Here is a 22,256-nt window from a genome sequence, read left to right as displayed (position 1 = left end):
CAGGGAGCAGTGTAGCGTGTGTAAGGAATCGTAATGGCATAAGGACCCGCCCCTATGGGCGTTCCGGAGGCGGGCTGTGGTCGGGGGACCCTCCCTGCATGGCAAAGGTTTCTTAAGTCAGCGGAGGGCGGCCATCTTCCTCTTCTGGCCGTTTGCGTGTCCCACCCTCCCTCCCTATGTTTGGGTTGTGAGGGCCTCACGGGATCGACTGGTTATATAAAAAAAAATATATAAAAAAATAAAAAATAAATAAATAAATAAAAAAGAAGGTGGGGGACAAAGAAAGTGCTTAGGACAAGTTAACCGGTTAGTTTCATAAGCGGTTTAGGACGATTGGTGCTATTTTGGAATTTTGTACTGCGGGTGATGGGGATGATATGGTTCGGGCTAAGTGGTGGTGAACATGATGGAGTGTTGGGGTGTTCATATGTCACAGCAGGCGTTATTTTGTTATAAGGAAAGTGACCTACATGCCCTGCCCTAGGCAGGCTGGCATACGGGTATGAAACGGTTAATAAGTTATGTGAAATTGGATAATAAAGAAATAATAAATAAAGCTGTGGCCGACCCTCGAGTCAACCCACGTTAAAAGGAAATTGGTGTCGGTCTAATTATTTAAGGGTTATAGATAAACCCCCTCCCCCCTGGCCTTTACAGGATGGTGGCATGCGCACAGTCTTGGTGCTAGTGTGTTTGTCCTTAAATGCTTGGGTGGTGGCGGTGCATGTTCCGGGGGTTGAAAATTGTGTTGCTGATGCCCTTTCTCGCTCGCAGTGGGACCGTTTTCGTCAGCTGGCGCCGGGAGCGGATCGGATCGGCAAGGTTTGTCTGGATCATCTTTGGGAGTTGGTTTCGCTGCGGCAGAAGCATTGATTGAGTGATCTCTGGCGAGCTCTACGTGGGCAGCATACAGGGCTGGCTGGGCTCAATGGGAGCTTTTGTTGAGATCCCTAGGTGACGTCCGGTCTGACCGGGACAGACTGGTGGCTTTGTTGTACTGGCTGGGGGACGCGTATGAGTCAGGTGTGTCTGTATCCAAAGTGAACAAGTTCGTGTCCGCAGTGGCGTTTGGTTTGAAACTGCATGGATTGGTGGATGTGACTAAGGTGTTTTTAGCAGTGCAAGCTTTGAAAGGGGTTCGCAGGGGGAGAGTGTCGGTGGATCGGCGGCGGCCGGTTTCTTTTCGGATTCTTTGCCTGCTGGGAACGGCGGTGGAAGGGGTTTGTAGTTCGGTTTTTGAAGTTCGATTGTTCCGCCTGGCTTTTTCGTTAGCCTTTTTCGGGGCGTTTAGAATTGGCGAACTGGTGTCGCCAAGTGTTTCACGGGCGGGCGGAATAGGTTTGGATGATGTGGAGTTGTTTGTTGACAGGGTGGAGATTGTGCTGCGCAGGTCAAAAACTGACACAACGGGCAAGGGTAGGCGGATAGTGTTGTTTGCTATCGAGGGTTCGGTGATGTGCCCGGTACATTGTGTGGCTGCATTTGGGGTGCAAGGGGGGTTAACGGGGTTCCGTTGTTGCGACATGAGGATGGGTCGTTTATATCTAGATTCCAGTTTTGTGCGGTGTTCAAGCGCTGTTTGATTGCAATCGGGGTGCGGGAGACGGAGTATTCCTCACATTCGTTTCGAATTGGCGCGGCGACTGAGGCGGTGAGATGGGGTTTGGATGAGGCGGGGGTGAGGCGCATTGGGAGGTGGGAGTCTAACCGTTTTCGCACCTACGTGCGACCTCATCTGCTTTAACAGGGTTCAGTTCTTACTAAGGTGGGGGTGTGAGTCTGTGAAACTGGAGTGCGAATGGGATTGTAAGATGTGTGTTTTTCTCTCTTTACAGGTTTACGCCCTTGTCTGGTCTGGATCTTGGGGCACTCTTTTGTTTACTGGGGCGCTCTGAGGGCGGATGTTCGTCCTGATGGCCGCCAACTGAGGATTCCACGGGAGGAGGCTGTCCTACACTGGTTGGGTTTTAAGGGGATGGTCTGGGCTAAGGTGTTACAGGAATTACAGGTATATACTCAGCTAGATCGGGTTCCTGACATTTTAGTGTTGCATGTGGGGGGAAATTATTTAGGAGTGCGCCCTTTTCGCGATCTGATAAGGGACATTAAGCACGATTTGTTGTGCTTATGGGCGTTGCACCCGAGATTAATGATAGTCTGGTCAGACATTGTGCCTAGAAAGTCGTGGCGTTTGGCTCGATCTGTGGAAAGGTTGAATAAGGCCAGAATAAAAGTTAATAGGGCGGTGTCAGCTTTTGTGGCGAAGCATGGTGGAGTGGTGGTCAGGCATAGGGACCTGGAAGCCGGAGTGGGGTGTTACTGGAGACAAGATGGGGTGCACCTGAATGAGGTTGGGATGGATATATGGAGTTTGGCCCTGGCAGAAGGAATCGAAAGAGGGGTGTTGGTGTGGAGGAGCTTATAGGCTTGAGGTGGTCAAGGCCCATTCGCAGTGGCGTGGGGAGTCCTTGAGGTTGGTCAGTAAAACTGGTGGGGGAGGTCGCATCAGGGGTATGAGGCCCCCAAAATATGTGGAAGGCTTCTTAGGGTGTTACCCCTTTGAAGTGCTTTATGGGAAAAGCCATCTGCAGAAGTGAGCGGTGCTTTCGAGCCGGGTTACGGCTGGAGGTAAAAAACAAGTGGTGGTGGCAGATGGCTAGTTGGTTTCTATTTGGCGGTAACCTCAAGGGCTTCCCCTGGTCATGTTGTTATTTATGTTGACCCTGTTAAGGGTTTTTGTTATGTGTTTTTGGAAGAATTCCAATTCTGGGGAATTCTTGGGAGTTTTAATGTTTTGGTTATAAAATTTTATTTGCATAAAATTTATAATAAACGGCTGCTGTGGCCATTAAAATCCAACCTCGGTGTCATGTGTTTTATTCTGGAGGCTAAGGAAGGTTACGGATCACTCTACTCTACTTATCCAAGTCATGTGGAATAGTATTGGGTTTCCTCATTTTTACTGCTGTGTTGTCGCCATCTAGTGACGGGTCCAGGGACCATTTCTTTAGTAAGTTAGCTGCTTCTTTGGGAGAGGAGATAGAGTGAGTTGTTCCGTTGTTCCTTATTATCAGTTTGACTGGGAAGCCCCATTTGTAGGGAATGTTGTGTCGTCTCAGAACCTGAGTTGTTGAAGCAAACTCTCTTCTTCTAGCCAGTGTGGCTATGGATAAGTTAGCGTATAGTGAAATGTCCTGGAACCGTTCAGGCAGATTTTTTGTATTTGTATTTGCTGCAGCCCTGAGCAGATTATCTTTAAAGTGGAAAAAATGCAATCTAGCCAGAACATCTCTAGGGATAGTCGGAGCCAGGTGCTTTGGTTTGGGGACTCTATGAGCCCTATCAATGAGTAGATCTCTTTCTGCAGCGTCTGTCAGCAGTGCTGTGAATAAGTCGGTTAAATATTCTTTTAGCTTGTCGTCTGAAATATTTTTAGGGATGTTTCTGAATCTAATATTATTTCTCCTAGAGCGGTCTTCTAGGTCAGCTAGTTTCAGCTTAATAAGTGTTAGATCATCCTCTGCAGCATTATGAGCATCCACTAAGCTGTTATGGGCTGTGGTGAAATCCTCAATTTTGTCTTCTAAATGTGCTGTTCTTTCTCCTATAGCGATCAACTCAGTGTGGAGAGATGATATTGCACCATGAATATCAGCATGTATGGTATCTTTCAGCTCTTTTAGCAGACATTTCATGTCAGAGATAGTAATAGGGTGTTCTGCTGAGGGCATTGAATGTGAGGGAGAGTCCCTGTATGGGGAAGATGTTGCTGCATATTCGCGCATGGAGACACTGGAGCATAGCTTGTTGTGCAGGGGAGACTGGGTCTCACCTTGGCTGGTCTGCTGTAGGGCCGGGTTGGAGATCCTCGATTTTCCGACCATGTCAGAACGAGGAGATGACTGTGGGCTGCGCGCCCGCCGCGAGGAGGCTGAGACACCATGCGGTCCAGCGCCATCTTGGCTCTAAGGTATGCGCACCGTGATGGGCAGTAGTCATGTAGACTGAACGCTTCCATGATTTGAATACGCTGTGACGTGGCACATTGGGTCACGTGAACGTGGTATACAGGTTACATCAACACTTTCATGATGTATCTTGTGGTTTGCGCTTGGGCATTGGAGATGAAGAAGACTGGAAGTCAACATGGCGTTCTGGGCCGGACGAAGGAGAAAAGAGAACATGAATGACTCCAATCTGAGAAGATGTCACCTGTGAGTCACTGAATTTCACTGCACTGTATTCACTTACACTACCGTTCAAAAGTTTGGGGTCACCCAGACAATTTTGTGTTTTCCATGAAAACTCACACTTATATTTATCAAATGAGTTGCAAAATGACTAGAAAATATAGTCAAGACATTGACAAGGTTAGAAATAATGATTTTTATTTTAAATAATAATTTTCTCCTTCAAACTTTGCTTTCGTCAAAGAATGCTCCATTTGCAGCAATTACAGCATTGCAGACCTTTGGCATTCTAGCTGTTAATTTGCTGAGGTAATCGGGAGAAATTTCACCCCATGCTTCCAGAAGCCCCTACCACAAGTTGGATTGGCTTGATGGGCACTTCTTGCGTACCATACGGTCAAGCTGCTCCCACAACAGCTCTATGGGGTTGAGATCTGGTGACTGTGCTGGCCACTCCATTACAGATAGAATACCAGCTGCCTGCTTCTTCCCTAAATAGTTCTTGCATCATTTGGAGATGTGCTTTGGGTCATTGTCCTGTTGTAGGATGAAATTGGCTCCAATCAAGCGCTGTCCACAGGGTATTGCATGGCGTTGCAAAATGGAGTGATAGCCTTCCTTATTCAAGATCCCTTTTACCTTGTACAAATCTCCCACTTTACCAGCACCAAAGCAACCCCAGACCATAACATTACCTCCACCATGCTTGACAGATGGCGTCAGGCACTCTTCCAGCATCTTTTCAGTTGTTCTGCGTCTCACCAATGTTCTTCTGTGTGATCCAAACACCTCAAACTTCGATTCGTCTGTCCATAAACTTTTTTCCAATCTTCCTCTGTCCAATGTCTGTGTGCTTTTGCCCATATTAATCTTTTCCTTTTATTAGCCGGTCTCAGATATGGCTTTTTCTTTGCCACTCTGCCCTGAAGGCCAGCATCCCGGAGTCGCCTCTTCACTGTAGACGTTTACACTGGCGTTTTGCGGGTACTATTTAATGAAGCTGCCAGTTGAAGACCTGTGAGCGTCTATTTCTCAAACTAGATGTAAAGGATCTGTGTCGATGACCGTAGTTAATCAGTCTGCACCTGCTCCTAAGTCTGATAGAGTGCCTCAATCTTCTACCACTCAGGCTGGTAGGCTCAGGAGTGGGAGAACCTATCACAGCCTGGCCAGACGGTTCTAGCTCCCGCCCTCTGTCTATTTATACCTTCATTTCCTGCTTGTCTCTGCCTGTGATTCTTTCCTGTTTCCTGGCTCTGCTGCTCCTGCTATTATTATTGACCTTGCTTCATTTTGACCCTGGCTTTACTGACTACGCTCCTGCTCTGCGTTTGGTTCCTCATACACTCCTGGTTTGACTCGGCTCGTTCACTACGCCTGTTGCTCACGGTGTTGCCATGGGCAACTGCCCAATTTCCCTTAGCTTCTGTGTACCCTTGTCTGTTTGTCTGTCGTGCACATATTGTGCGTAGAGACCGTCGCCCAGTTGTACGCCATCGCCTAGGACGGGCCGTGCAAGTAGGCAGGGACTGAGTGGCGGGTAGATTAGGGCTCACCTGTCTATCTCCCTAACCCGTCATTACACTAGAGGCTCTAATGTACTTGTCTTGTTGCTCAGCTGTGCAGCGGGGCCTCCCACTTCTCTTTCTACTCTGGTTAGAGCCTGTTTGTGCTGTCCTCTGAAGGGAGTAGTACACGCCGTTGTAGGAAATCTTAAGTTTCTTGGCAATTTCTCGCATGAAATAGCCTTCATTTCTAAGAACAAGAATAGACTGTCGAGTTTCACATGAAAGCTCTCTTTTTTTCTAGCAATTTTTAGAGTTTATTCAAACCCACAAATATAATGCTCCAGATTCTCAACTAACTCAAAGGAAGGTCAGTTTTATAGCTCCTCTAAACAGCAAAACTGTTTACAGCGGTGCTAACATAATTGCACAAGGGTTTTCAAGTGTTTTCTAATCATCCATTAGCCTTCTAAGGGCGGATTTACACGAACGTGTAATACGTCCGTGCCACCCGCGTGTTTTTCACGCGTGTGGCACCGACCTATTCAAGTCTATGGGGCAGTGCAGACTGTCCATGATTTTTGCGCAGCGTGAGTCCGCTGCGTAAAACTCACGGCATGTCCTATATTTTGCCATTTTTCGCGCATCACGCACCCATTGAAGTCAATGGGTGCGTGAAAATCATGCGCGCCACACGGAAGCACTTCCGTGGGATGCGCGTTATTCGCGCAACAGCAGTGCTTTTCTGTTTCCAAACATCCAAACAGAGTGTCATAATGATGGCGGATGCGTGAAAAGCACGCAGCCGTGCACCATATAAACATGACACACGGAGCTGTTCAGTGCCTTTTGCGCACGCAAAACGCCACGTTTTTTGCGTGCACAAAACGCACACACTCATGTAAATCCGCCCTAACACAGTTAGCAAACACAATGTACCTGTCACAAAGTGGTTAGTGGACCCACTAGGCCGTACCGACGTAGCGGGGAGGCAGCTGGCCAAACAACAGGTAACCCCAGCAATACAATGTCCCGCACAAGGGTACCTGATAGTCCAGACGGTGGCCAGACGGATAGTCCAGACGGTGGCCGCAGCTCTGGCACAGATGGAGATGGTTTCAGCAGACAGCGCCAAACGTGGCGGGTGACACAGGAGCCGCAAGTTGCGCCAGATGTGGCGGATTCCTCCAGACGTGGCAGATGACACAGGATGTGGCAGATTCCTCCGGACGTGGCAGATTCCTCTGGACGTGGCAGATGACACAGGACGTGGCAGATTCAGCTGGACGTGGCAGATGACACAGGACGTGGTTGATTCCTCCAGACATGGCAGAAGACACCGGACGTGGCACGACTTGATACTAACGCACAGCATGGGAAACAGGAACGGGGAACAAGGCACGGGTAACAACAGGAACGGGAAACACTAAGGGACCATTTGCAAAACAGACTGGGAAAACTAACAACGCTCAGGCAAAGATTAGAAGACCAGGGGCCTTCTTATAGACCAGGAAATCATGGCAGTTGATGATGATGACTTCCTCCTATTTGCGCGCGCTGGCCCTTTAAGGCCAGGCGCGAGCGTGCTCGCGCACCCTACGGGACCCAGCCGAACGGACTAGAAGTGAGCGCTGGCGTCTCCTAGGAGGGAGACTGGGACTCACGGATCCATGGCTGCGGGCGTCGGGAGGTGAGTAAACCCGACGGCCCGCGGCCATGGACGCTACAGTATCCCCCCTCTTACGCCCCCTCTTCTTGGGGCCAGAGCGAGAGAGGAATTTCTTAATAAGAGCAGGAGCGCTGAGGTTCTCTTCTGGCTCCCAGGACCTCCCCTCAGGACCAAACCCTCTCCAGTCCACCAAATAGAAAGTCCTTCCTCCTACCCTTTTGCAGTGCAGGATCTCTTTTACCTCGAATACATCAGAAGGACAGCTGGGGGCAGCTGTGGAACTAGAAGTCTTGCTGTAGCGGTTCAGGACCACTGGTTTCAGGAGGGACACATGGAATGAGTTAGGGATTCTGAGGGTAGGAGGCAGCCACAGCTTATAGGAGACAGGGTTGATCTGTTGCAGGATCTCGAAAGGACCAAGGAACCTGGGAGCAAACTTGTATGAAGGCACCCTCAAGCGAATGTTCCGAGAGGACAGCCAAACTTTAGTCCCCGGAAGATACTGAGGTGGCTCTCTTCTCCTAGTATCCGCCTTTCGCTTCATGCGATCTACCGCCAGCAAAATAGAGGACCGGGTCTGTTGCCAGATTTGCAGGAAGTCCCCATATGCAGAGTCAGCAGCGGGTACCAGAGATGAAGTCGACACAGGAAGAGGGACTCTGGGATGTTGACTGTACACGATGTGAAACGGAGAGGAGGTGGTGGACTCACTTGTGTAGTTGTTGTATGAAAACTCGGCCCATGGAAGAAGCTGTACCCAGTTATCGTGCTGTGAAGAGATGAAATGGCGGAGATAATTCTCCATGATCTGGTTGATCCTTCCAACTTGCCCATTGGACAGGGGGTGATAGGCTGAGGAAAAGTCCAAACTCACATCCAGGAGTTTACAGAGGGCTCTCCAGAACTTTGACGTAAACTGAACACCCCGATCTGACACGATGTGAAGAGGCAAGCCATGCAAGCGAAAGATGTGTAGAATGAAGAGACTCGCCAGATGAGGAGCAGAAGGTAGGCCGGTCAGCGGGATAAAATGTGCCATCTTAGAGAACCGGTCCACCACCACCCAGATGGTGTTGCATACAGCTGAGTGAGGAAGGTCTGTGACGAAGTCCATTGCGATATGCTGCCAGGGGGCACTGGGTACAGGCAGAGGTTGAAGCAGGCCGGCAGGCTTGGAGTGAGTCACTTTGTTAGAGGCCCACACTGTGCAAGCAGAGACAAAGTCCAGAACATCTTTAGGTAGCGTGGGCCACCAGAAGTGACAAACAATCAGGTGTCGGGTCTTACGGACACCGGCGTGCCCAGCCAGTTTAGAACTGTGTCCCCAGCGGAGAATTCTTCTCCTGTCTGCCAACCGAACAAACGTCCTCCCAGGAGGGATGTCCCTAATCTGCAGAGGATAAGCGGTGACCACGCAGGATGGGTCTAAGATAGTCTGAAGGGACTCCACCGTGTCTTCCGTCTCAAACTATCTGGACAGGGCATCGGCCCTCACATTCTTGTCCGCGGGACGGTAGTGGAGCAGAAATTGGAAACGGGTGAAAAACAGCGACCACCTGGCTTGTCGGGGATTCAGTCGTTGTGCAGACTGAAGGTAGGTGAGGTTCTTGTGGTCAATGAAGATCAGGATGGGGTGAGCAGCGCCCTCTAGAAGATGTCTCCACTCCTCCAGGGCCAATTAGATGGCCAGCAGCTCCCGATCTCCAATGGAGTAATTGCGCTTAGCTGAAGAAAACAGTCTAGAGTAGTAGCCACATACTACTTCCTTTCCTTTGGAGCTGCTCTGGAACAGAAGTGCACCTGCACCAACAGAGGAAGCGTCCACTTCCAGAGAGAACTGCCGAGATACGTCAGGATGATGGAGGATCGAGGCTGAAGTGAAGGCTGTCTTGAGGCTAATAAATGCGGACTCTGCCTCTGGAGTCCACACTTTGGCGTTCACACCCTTCTTGGTAAGGGGACGAGATGGGAGACGTCAGAGAAGAGTAGTTAGGAATAAACTGCCGGTAGAAATTGGCGAATCCCAGGAACCACTGTATGGCCCTTAAGCCTTGAGGACGTGGCCACTCCAGGACAGCTTTCACTTTCTCAGGATCCATCTTGAGGCCTTGATCCGAGATGATGTAGCCCAGGAAGGGCAGAGAACTCTTCTCAAAGACGCACTTCTCCAGCTTGGCGTATAAATGATTCTCCCTTAATCGTAGTAGAACCTGACGGACATGCCTCCGATGAGTCGTCTGATCTGGGGAGAAAATAAAAATATCATCGAGATAAACAACAACACAGACATAGAGTAGATCTCGGAAGATGTCATTAACGAACTCCTGAAACACTGCGGGAGCGTTACACAGTCTGAAGGGCATCACTAGGTATTCGTAGTGCCCGTCCCGGGTGTTAAAAGCTGTCTTCCATTCATCACCCTGGCGAATCCGGACTAGATTGTAAGCCCCACGCAGGTCTAGCTTAGAAAAAATGTTGGCTCCTCGTATATGATCAAACAGCTCAGAAATGAGAGGCAACGGGTATTTGTTCTTGACTGTGATCAGGTTGAGGCCCCTGTAGTCAATGCAGGGACGAAGGGATCCGTCTTTCTTTTTAACGAAGAAGAATCCAGCCCCGGCCGGGGAGGAAGACTTTCGTATGAAACCCCTCTCCAGATTCTCCTTGATATAGGCCGACATGGATAGAGACTCTGGCAAGGAGAGAGGATATACCCGTCTACGGGGGAGAGAGGCATTAGGAATCAGTTCAATGGGGCAGTCATAGGTCCGATGTGGAGGCAGCGTCTCAGCCTCCGTTTTGCTGAAAACATTTGCATACTGAGCAAATTGGGGAGGCAGTCCCGCTAATGACTGAGGTAGTGGAGGCTTGACAGGATGGATCTGTGACAGACAATGACCATGGCACTTGGAGCTACCTTGGAGAACCTCTCCAGAATTCCAGTCCAGGACTGGGGCATGTAGTCAAAGCCAAGGCAGGCCCAGCAGAATAGGGTTGATGGCCTTGGGAAAAACAATGAAAGAAATTAATTCGAAATGCAGGACTCCAACCTGGAGCTTCAATGGCTTGGTCTTAGTAATGATGGGATCAGGCAGAGGCAGTCCATTAACTGAGGCAACAGCCAAAGATGTCTCCAGGGGAACTGTGGGCAGCTGAAGATGATCCACGAGCTCTTTATGGATGAAATTTGCAGCAGAGCCAGAGTCAAGATAGACAGAGACTTGATGCGTCCTGTCACCGGATACTAGGATCACAGGAATAGTCAATTTAGAACCGAACGCTCTGTTAGGTTCCGTTCCACCTAGGGTTATCTCTCGAACCAATCCCAGGCAAGGGGGTCTCTCTGGCTTCTGGGGACACAGACGCACAATATGGCCTCCACGGCCGCAATACAAACAAAGTCCAGTAGTGCATCTGCGTTGTCTCTCCTGGGTAGACAACTTGACATAATTCCTCTGCATCGAATCCTCTGGTGGGATGACTGAGGGGGATTGCAGGACAACAGAATCCAGCCTGGGAAGTTCTCTCTCCCGGAGAACCTCTTGGGAACGTTCCCGGATCCTCATGTCAACTCGGTAGGCGAGTAAGATAAGATCGTCCAGGGTAGATGGCAGATCGCGAGCAGCCAGCTCGTCCTTGATCCCTGAAGACAGTCCCTGCCAGAATGTAGCCACCAAAGCCTCGTTGTTCCAGGTCAATTCAGCAGCCAGGATACGGAACTGGAGGGCATACTCGCCCACGGAGAAGTCTCCCTGGTGTAGGGTCAGCAAGGATGCAGCAGCCGAAGAAACTCTCCCTGGTTCCTCAAAGATCGAGCGGAAGGTCTGTAAGAAGCACTGCAAGTCCCGGGTCTCTGGTCCCTGGTGTTCCCACAGAGGATTAGCCCATGCCAGGGCTTTGCCAGTAAGGAGAGAGATGATGAAGGCGATCCTGACGTCATCCGAACAGAAGGACCTGGCATGTAGTCTAAAATGGATCAGGCACTGATTCAAAAATCCCCTGCAGGACCTCGGATCTCCATCATAGCGTGGAGGTAGCGGCAAGAAACACAGGAGGTTGGTACCGGTACAGACAGGAAGTGTTGCAGGCGGAACCGCAGGAGCGGGTGCGGTGATGACTGTGGTTGGAGCAAGCAACCGATGGGCAATGGCGTTTACCGACAGGAGGAGCTGGTCTTGTCGTGACTGGAGATCCTCCATCTCGGCCAGCGTGGCTTGTGTCGTCAACGTCTCAGGTTGACCAGCAGGGTCCATGGCCTGAGCGTACTGTCACGGAGCGGGTTAGTGGACCCACTAGGCCGTACCGCCGCAGCGGGGAGGCAGCTGGCCAAACAACAGGACACCCCAGAAATACAATGTCCCGCACAAGGGTACCTGAATAGTCCAGATGGTGGCCGCAGCTCTGGCACATTTGATTTGGGTGCAGCAGATAGTGCCAAACGTGGCTTGATGACACAGGAGCCGCAAGTTGCGCCAGACGTGGGGGACTCCTCCGGACGTGGCAGAAGACACAGGACGTGGCGGATTCCTCCGGACGTGGCAGATGACACAGGACGAGGCGGATTCCTCCGGACATGGCAGATGACACAGGACGTGGTGGATTCCTCCGGACGTGGCAGATGACACCGGACGTGGCGGATTCCTTCGGACGTGGCAGATAACACAGGACGTGGAAGAAGACACAGGACGTGGCACGACACAGGACGTGGCACGACTCAATACTAAGGCACAGCACGGGAAACAGGAACGGGTAACAAGGCACGGGTAACAATTGGAACGGGAAACACTAAGGGACCATTTGCAACACAGACTGGGAAAACTAACAACGCTCAGGCAAGGATTAGAAGGCCAGGGGCCTTCTTATAGACCAGGAAATCGTGGCAGTTGATGATGATGACGATTTCCTATTTGCGCGCGCTGGCCCTTTAAGGCCGAGCGCAAGCATGCGCGCGCACCCTACGGGACACAGCTGGCGTCTCCTAGGAGGGAGACGGGGACCAGAGCTCACGCGGGTGTCGGTAGGTGAGTGAACCCGACGGCCCGCGGCTATGGACGCTACACTCTGGATACCACTGACCACCAGACTCTGGATACTATATATACACCTGACCACCAGACTCTGGACACTATATGTACCACTGACCACCAGACTCTGGACACTACACCGTGTTCCAAATTATTATGCACATTGGATTTAAGTGTCATAAACATTTAATTATTCGTTTTTCAATTAAACTCATGGATTGTATTTTTATTACATAGTTAGTACGGCTGAAAAAAGACACATGTCCATCAAGTTCAACCAAGGGACGGGAAAAGGGAAGGAAAAATTTCTATACATAGGAGCTAATACTTTTTTGTTCTAGGAAATTATCTAACCCTTTTTTAAAGCCATCTACTGTCCCTGCAGTGACGGCTCCTGCGGTAGGCTATTCCATAGATTCACAGTTCTCACTGTAAAGAAGCCTTGTCGCCTCTGCAGGTTGAACCTTTTTTTCTCCAGACGGAGGGAGCGCCCCCTTGTTTTTTGAGGGGGTTTTACATGGAACAGGATTTCACCATATTTTTTGTATGTACCATTAATATATTTATATAAGTTAAAATATTGTGTCTTAGAGCTCTTTGGATCATTGTAATCAATCTCAGACACCTGTGATAATTAGTTTTCCAGGTGTGCCCAATCAAAGAAAAACTTCTTAAGAAGGACGGTCCACATTATTAAGCAGGCCACAGGTTTCAAGCAATATGGGAAAGAAAAAGGATCTCTCTGCTGCCGAAAAGCGTGAAATAGTGCAATACCTTGGACAAGGTATGAAAACATTGGATATTTCAAGAAAATTTAGGCGTGATCATTGTACTGTGAAAAGATTTGTGGCTGATTCAGAGAACAGACGGGTTCGTTCAGATAAAGGTATAATGAGGAACGTTTCTGCCATTACAAATGAATAGGATTAGGAGAGCAGCTGCTAAAATGCCATTGCAAAGCAGCAAACAGGTATTTGAAGCCGCTGGTGCCTCTGGAGTCCCGCGAACCTCAAGGTGTAAGATCCTCCAGAGGTTTGCAAGTGTGCATAAAGCTATTATTCGGCCACCCCTAAACAATGCTCACAAGCAGAAACGGTTGCAGTGGGCTCAGAAATACATGAAGACTAATTTTCAAACCGTGTTGTTTACTGATGAGTGCCATGCAACCCTGGATGGTCCAGATGGATGGAGTAGTGGATGGTTGGTAAATGGCCACCATGTCCCAACAAGGCTGCAACGTCAGCAAGGAGGTGGTGGAGTCATGTTTTAGGCTTGAATCATGGGTAGAGAGCTGGAAGGCCCCTTTAGGGTCCATGACGGTGTGAAAATGACCTCTGCAAAGTACGTAGAGTTTATGACTGACCACTTTCTTCCGTGGTACAAAAAGAAGAACCGTGCCTTCCGTAGCAAAATTATCTTCATGCATGACAATGCACCATCTCATGCTGCAAAGAATACCTCTGTGTCATTGGCTGCTATGGACATAAAAGGAGAGAAACTCATGGTGTGGCCCCCATGTTCCCCTGAACTCAACCCTATTGAAAACATTTGGAGCATCCTCAAGCAAAATATCTATGAGGGTGGGAGGCAGTTCACATCAAAACAGAAGCTCTGGGAGGCTATTCTGACATCCTGCAAAGATATTCAAGCAGAAACTGTCCAAATACTCACAAATTCAATGGATGCAAGAATTGTGAAGGTGATATCAAAGAAGGGGTCCTATGTTAACATGCAACTTGGCCTGTTAAGTTTTTTTTTATTGAAAGAGCTTTTGATTTCTGTAAATATGACCTCCTGATGCTGCAAATTCAACAAATTACCATTTTAGTTCTCTTTACAACCTTTAAAATGTTTTGATCTCTGTTGTGCATAATAATGTGAAACAGTGCATTTTGAATTTTTTACTTCTAAAAAAAAATCTGTTATCATTAGGAGATTTGTTCAATAAAATTATACTCCAACGGTTGATGGCTTGAAGATTATACTGACTGTCATTTGCATCGACTGATTAGGAAAATCAGCGAAAAATAACATTTGCATAATAATTTGGAACGCGGTGTATATATAAGATCCCCAGTATTCCAGTTAAAGGTGGGATTATGCATCTTCAACCAAGGAAGGCCTAAAACCAAATCGGACGATAATCCCTGCATCACCAACACAGAACACTGCTCCAAATGAATGGAGCCAACAATGAGTTCAAAAACAGGGGTATGCTGCGTAAAATAACCATTAAAAGTGGAGTGGAGTCGATACCCACTTCCGGGACAGGTTTAGGCAAATCAATCAATGGCATAGCTAGAAACATAGCAAATTCCACAGACATAATATTAGCAGACGACCCTGAATCCACGAAGGCACTGCCGGTGGCAGACCTACCCTCAAAAGAGACCTGAAAGGGAAGAGCAAGATCTTATTAGGTTTCATATTTACGGGAAATACCTGTGCGCCCAAGCGACCTCCCCGATGGTCACTTAGGCTGCTTATTCTTACGCCTAGGACAGTTGTTCACTTGATGCTTGTCATCCCCACAGTAGAAGCAGAGACCATTCTTCCTGCGGAGCTCTCTACGTTGTTGGGGAGACACGGAGGCCCCGAGTTACATTGGTTCATCCGAGTTTTTCGTGGAAGAACGAAGCAACGGAACCTCGGGAGCCATCATGGGGGAGCCAGAGGGGAAGGCACAAAAACGTTCAAGTCGTCGTTCCCTGAGACGTCGGTCAAGACGTACCGCTAAAGCCATAACCTGATCTAGAGAGTCAGAAGAGGGATAGCTAACTAGCAGGTCTTTCAGGGCGTTCCACGGACCCAATCTAAACTGGCACCTCAAGGCAGGGTCATTCCACAGAGAAGCTACACACCACTTCCTAAAGTCAGAACAGTACTCCTCAACGGGTCTCTTACCCTGACATAAGGTCACCAGCTGACTCTCGGCAAATGCAGTCTTGTCAGTCTCGTCATATATGAGCCCGAGAGCAGAAAAAAAAAGGTCAACAGAGGAAAGTTCAGGGGCGTCAGAAGCCATGGAGAAGGCCCATCTTGGGGGCCGTCCTGGAGCCGGGACATAATTATACCCACTCGCTGGCTCTCAGAACCTGAGGAGTGGGGCCTTAGATGGAAATAGAGCCTACAACTCTCCCGAAAGGAGAAAAAAAGTTTTCCGGTCCCCTGAGAACCGGTCAGACAACTTGAGGTGGGGTTTAAGAGGTGAGGTGGAGGGCACTACCTGGTTAGCATCACGCTGGTTGCACCTCTGAGCCAGGGCTTGGACCTGTAGGGAGAGACCCTGCATTTGCTGAGCCAGGGTCTCAAGGGGGTCCATAGTTGTGTAGGAACCAAGGTAGAAAAGGTATATGGGCCTGTGATTATGTAATGTTGGGGTAGGGAGACAGACAGGTGAGCCCTAATCTACCCGCCACTCAGTCCCTGCCTACTTGCACGGCCCGTCCTAGGCGACAGCGTACAACTGGGCGACGGTCCCTACGCTCAATATGTGCACAACAGACAAACAGACAGGGGTACACAGAAGCTAAGGGAAATGGGGCAGTTGCCCATGGCAACACCAAGAGCAACAGGCGTAGTGAACGAGCCGAGTCAAACCAGGAGTGTACGAGGTACCAAACACAGAGCAGGAGCGTAGTCAGTAAAGCCAAGGTCAATATGAAGCAGAGGTCAATAGTAATAGCAGGAACAGCAGAGCCAGGAAACAAGAGAGAATCACAGGCAAAGGACAAGCAGCAAATGAAGGTATAAATAGACCGAGGGCGGGAGCTAGAACCGTCTGGCCAGGCTGTGATAGGTTCTCCCACTCCTCAGCCTACCAGCCTGAGTGGTAGCAGATCAAGTCACTCTATCAGACCTAGGAACAGATGCAGACTGATTAACCACGGGCGTCGACACAGAAGCTGTGTCTGGCAGATCCTTTACAACAAGACTCTGGATACTATGTGTACCATTGACCACCAGAATCTGGACACTATATATACAACTGACCATCAGACTCTGGAAACTATATGTATCACTGACCACCATACTATGGATGCTATATGTATAACTGATCACCAGACTCTGGATGCTATATGTATAATTGACCACCAGACTCTGGATGCTATATGTATCACTGACCATCAGACTCTGGATACCATATTTACCACTGACCACCAGACTCTGGATACAATATGTATCACTGACCACCAGACTCTGAACACTCTATATACAGTGAAGGAAATAAGTATTTGATCCCTTGCTGATTTTGTAAGTTTGCCCACTGTCAAAGACATGAACAGTCTAGAATTTTTAGGCTAGGTTAATTTTACCAGTGAGAGATAGATTATATAAAATAAAAAAAAAGAAAATCACATTGTCAAAATTATATATATTTATTTGCATTGTGCACAGAGAAATAAGTATTTGATCCCCTACCAACCATTAAGAGTTCAGCCTCCTCCAGACCAGTTACACGCTCCAAATCAACTTGGTGCCTGCATTATAGACAGCTCTTACATGGTCACCTGTATAAAAGACTCCTGTCCACAGACTCAATGAATCAGTCTGACTCTAACCTCTACAACATGGGCAAGACCAAAGAGCTTTCTAAGGATGTCAGGGACAAGATCACAGACCTGCACAAGGCTGGAATGGGCTACAAAACCATAAGTAAGGTGCTGGGTGAGAAGGAGACAACTGTTGGTGCAATAGTAAGAAAATGGAAGACATAAAAAATGACTGTCAATCGACATCGATCTGGGGCTCCATGCAAAATCTCACCTCGTGGGGTATCCTTGATCCTGAGGAAGGTGAGAGCTCAGCCGAAAACTACACGGGGGGAACTTGTTAATGATCTCAAGGCAGCTGGGACCACAGTCACCAAGAAAACCATTGGTAACACATTACGCCTTAATGGATTAAAATCCTGCAGTGCCCGCAAGGTCCCCCTGCTCAAGAAGGCACATGTACAGGCCCATCTGAAGTTTGCAAATGAACATTTGGATGATTCTGAGAGTGATTGGGAGAAGGCGCTGTGGTCAGATGAGACTAAAATTGAGCTCTTTGACATTAACTCTACTCGCTGTGTTTGGAGGAAGAGAAATGCTGCCTATGACCCAAAGAACACCGTCCCCACTGTCAAGCATGGAGGTGGAAACCTTATGTTCTGGGGGTGTTTCTCTGCTAAGGGCACAGGACTACTTCACCGCATCAATGGGAGAATGGATGGAGCCATGTACCGTCAAATCCTGAGTGACAACCTCATTCCCTCCATCAGGACATTAAAAATGGCTCGTGGCTGGGTCTTCCAGCACGACAATGACCCGAAGCATACAGCCAAGGCAACAAAGGAGTGGCTCAAAAAGAAGCACATTAAGGTCATGGAGTAGCCTAGCCAGTCTCCAGACCTTAATCCCATCGAAAACTTATGGAGGGAGCTGAAGATCCGAGTTGCCAAGCGACAGCCTCGAAATCTTAATGATTTACAGATGATCTGCAAAGAGGAGTGGGCCAAAATTCAATCTAACATGTGTGCAAACCTCATCATCAACTACAGAAAACGTCTGACTACTGTGCTTGCCAACAAGGGTTTTGCCACCAAGTATTAAGTCTTGTTTGCCAAAGGGATCAAATACTTATTTCTCTGTGCACAATGCAAATAAATATATATAATTTTGACAATGTGATTTTCTTTTTTTTTTTTTTATATATAATCTATCTCTCACTGGTAAAATTAACCTAGCCTAAAAATTCTAGACTGTTCATGTCTTTGAAAGTGGGCAAACTTACAAAATCAGCAAGGGATCAAATACTTATTTCCTTCACTGTATATGTACCGCTGACCATCAGACTCTGGATACTATGACTCTGGATACTATATGTACCACTGACCATCAGACTCTGGATACTATGACTCTGGATACTATATGTACCACTGACCAACAGACTCTGGATACTATATATACCACTGACCACCAGACTTTGGATACTATATAGACTATGAACCACCAGACTCTGTATACTGTATATATCACTGACCATCAGACTCTGGATACTATATGTACCACAGATAATAATTGGGAACTCAGCACTCCAAGTTATTACGCAATAAGGGATATTTATTTTCACATATAGCGAAAAGTAGTAATTCAAAAATAGGTTTAACGTTTCGAGCCATACATTTGACCTTCTTCAGACATGGATTATGTCCGTGGATAAAGATATGCTGCGCTTGCAACCTCGGTCACTTATTGCATAATACCTTGGAGTTCTCAGTTTCCATTATTTATACGTTGGCGTGGAAGCCTACTCACGCACCCTTGAAACACGGAGTGCTGCGGGATCAAGAAAGTACTGTAATATGTACCTCTGACTACCAGACTCTGGATACTATATATACCACTGGCCACCAGACTCTGGATAATATATATACCACTGGCCACCAGACTCTGGACACTATATATACCACTGACACCAGAATCTAGATACTTTATGTACCACGGCCACCAGACTCCGGATACTATATATACCACTGGCCACAAAACTGTGGATACTATATATACCACTGACCACCAGACTCTGGATATTATAAGTACCTCTGACCACCAGACTGTGGATACTTTATGTACCACTGGCCACCAGACTCTGGATACTATATGTACCACTGACTACTGGAAACCACATGTAAGTAGATTGGGGTTAGTTCACCACCACTGGATTAGGGTAAATTCTCTATCGGAGGCGGCTGTATGACAATAGGGACTAGTGATGAGGCCGGTCAGAGTTTGTGTTTAGTCTCTTATGGCCTGGTCAGGGGTCTGCAGAACACAGTAGCAATACATGCCACTCCTACAGTAGAGATAAACAACGGTTATTTGCTCAGGTTATTGGCAAAACCCTTTTCATCCACAATATAGAATCTGGGTTTATATTTAGGGGTCTGTATTTATTTAGGGGTCTAATCTGGGGTCTGTATTTATTTAGGGGTCTAGTCTGTGGTCTGTATTTATTTAGGGGTCTAGTCTGTGGTCTATATTTATTTAGGGGTCTGGTCTGGGGTCTGTATTTATTTAGGGGTCTGGTCTGGGGTCTGTATTTATTTAGGGGTCTGGTCTGGGGTCTGTATTTATTTAGGGGTCTGGTCTGGGGTCTGTATTTATTTAGAGGTCCGGTCTGGGGTCTCCATTGATTTAGGGGTCTGGTCTGAGGCCTGTATTTATTTAGGGGTCTGGTCTGGGGTCTGTACTTATTTAGGGGTCTGGTCTGGGGTCTGTTTTTATTTAGAGGTCCGGTCTGGGATCTGGATTTATTTAGGGGTCTTGTCTGGGGTCTGTATTTATTTAGGAGACTGGTATGTGGTCTCCATTGATTTACGGGTCTGGTCTGGGGTCTGTATTTATTCAGGGGTCTGGTGTGGGGTCTGTATTTATTTAGGGGACTGGTCTCTGGTCTCCATTGATTTAGGGGTCTGCTCTGGGGTCTGCATTTATTTAGGTGTCTGGTCTGGGGTCTGTATTTATTTAGCGGTCTGGTCTGGGGTCTGCATTTATTTAGGGGTCTGGGGGTCTGCATTTATTTAGGCATCTGGTCTGGGTTCTGTATTTATTTAGGGGTTTAGTCTAGGGTCTGCATTTATTTAGAGGTCTAGTCTGGGGTCTGTATTTATTTAGGGGTCCGGTCTGGGGTCTGCATTTATTTAGGATTCTAGTCTGGGGTCTGCATTTATTTAGGGGTCTAGTCTGGGGTCTGTATTTATTTAGAGGTCTGGTCTGGGGTCTGTATTTATTTAAGGGTTTAGTCTAGGGTCTGTATTTATTTAGGGGTCCGGTCTGGGGTCTGCATTTATTTAGGGGTCTAGTCTGGGGTCTGTATTTATTTAGGGGTCCGGTCTGGGGTCTGCATTTATTTAGGGGTCTGGGGTCTGCCTTTATTTAGGGGTCTAGTCTGGGGTCTGTATTTATTTAGGGGTCTGGTCTCTGTATTCATCTAGGGGTTTAGTCTTGGGTCTGTATTTATTTAGGGGTCTGGTCTAGGGTCTGCATTCATTTAGGGGTCTGGTCTGGGGTCTGTATTTATTTAGGGGTCTAGTCTGGGGTCTGCATTTATTTAGGGGTCTAGTCTTGGGTCTGTATTTAGGTGTCCGGTCTGGGGTCTGTATTTATTTGGGGGTCCGGTCTGGGGTCTGCATTAACTTAGGGGTCTGGTCTGGTGTCTGTATTTATTAAGGGGTCTAGTCTGGTGTCTGTATTTATTTAGGAGTCCGTTCTGGGGTCTGTATTTATTTAGCGGTCTGGTCTGGGGTCTGCATTTATTTAGGGGTCTGGGGGTCTGCATTTATTTAGGCATCTGGTCTGGGTTCTGTATTTATTTAGGGGTTTAGTCTAGGGTCTGCATTTATTTAGAGGTCTAGTCTGGGGTCTGTATTTATTTAGGGGTCCGGTCTGGGGTCTGCATTTATTTAGGATTCTAGTCTGGGGTCTGCATTTATTTAGGGGTCTAGTCTGGGGTCTGTATTTATTTAGAGGTCTGGTCTGGGGTCTGTATTTATTTAAGGGTCTAGTCTTGGGTCTGTATTTAGGGGTCCGGTCTGGGGTCTGTATTTATTTAGGGGTCTGGTCTGGGGTCTGTATTTATTTAGGGGTCTGGTCTGTAGTCTGAATTCATTCAGGGGTCTGGTCGGGGATCTGTAATTATTTAGGGGTCTGGTCTGGGGTCTGCATTGATTTAGGGGTCTGGTCTGGGGTCTGTATTTATTTAGGAGTCTGGTCTGGTGTCTGTATTCATTTAGGGGTCTAGTCTAGGGTCTGTATTTATTTAGTGGTCCGGTCTGGGATCTGCATTTATTTAGGGGTCTGGTCTGGGGTCTGTATTTATTTAGAGGTTCAGTCTGGGGTCTGTATTTATTTAGGGTTCTAGTCTGGAGGTCTGTATTTATTTAGGGGTTCAGTCTGGGGTCTGTATTTTTTAAGGGGTCCGATCTGGGTTCTGTATTTATTTAGGGGTCTAGTCTGTGGTCTGTATTTATTTAGGGGTCTAGTCTGGAGTCTGTATTTATTTAGGGGTCTAGTCTGTGGTCTGTATTTATTTAGTGGTCTGGTCTGGGGTCTGTATTTATTTAGAGGTCCGGTCTGGGGTCTCCATTGATTTAGGGGTCTGGTCTGAGGCCTGTATTTATTTAGGGGTCTGGTCTGGGGTCTGTATTTATTTAGGGGTCTGGTCTGAGGTCTGTATTTATTTAGAGGTCCGGTCTGGGATCTGGATTTATTTAGGGGTCTGGTGTCTGTATTTATTTAGGGGTCTGGTCTGGGGTCCGTATTTATTTAGCGGTCTGGTCTGGGGTCTGCATTTATTTAGGGGTCTGGGGGTCTGCATTTATTTAGGCATCTGGTCTGGGGTCTGAATTTATTTAGGGGTTTAGTCTAGGGTCTGCATTTATTTAGGGGTCTAGTCTGGGGTCTGTATTTATTTAGGGGTCCGGTCTGGGGTCTGCATTTATTTAGGATTCTAGTCTGGGGTCTGCATTTATTTAGGGGTCTAGTCTGGGGTCTGTATTTATTTAGTGTTCTAGTCTAGGGTCTGCATTTATTTAGGGGTCTGGTCTGGGGTCTGTATTTATTTAGGGGTTTAGTCTAGGGTCTGCATTTATTTAGGGGTCCGGTCTGGGGTCTGCATGTATTAAGGGGTCTGGGGTCTGCATTTATTTAGGGGTCTAGTCTGGGGTCTGTATTTATTTAGGGGTCTGTATTCATCTAGGGGTCTAGTCTTGGGTCTGTATTTATTTAGGGGTCTGGTCTAGGGTCTGCATTTATTTAGGGGTCTAGTCTGGGGTCTGTATTTATTTAGGGGTCTAGTCTGGGGTCTGCATTTATTTAGGGGTCTAGTC

This window comes from Rhinoderma darwinii, chromosome 13 (assembly GCF_050947455.1).
Source record: "Rhinoderma darwinii isolate aRhiDar2 chromosome 13, aRhiDar2.hap1, whole genome shotgun sequence".
In the NCBI taxonomy this organism is placed as follows: domain Eukaryota; kingdom Metazoa; phylum Chordata; class Amphibia; order Anura; family Rhinodermatidae; genus Rhinoderma; species Rhinoderma darwinii.
This window is presented reverse-complemented; position numbering follows the sequence as displayed.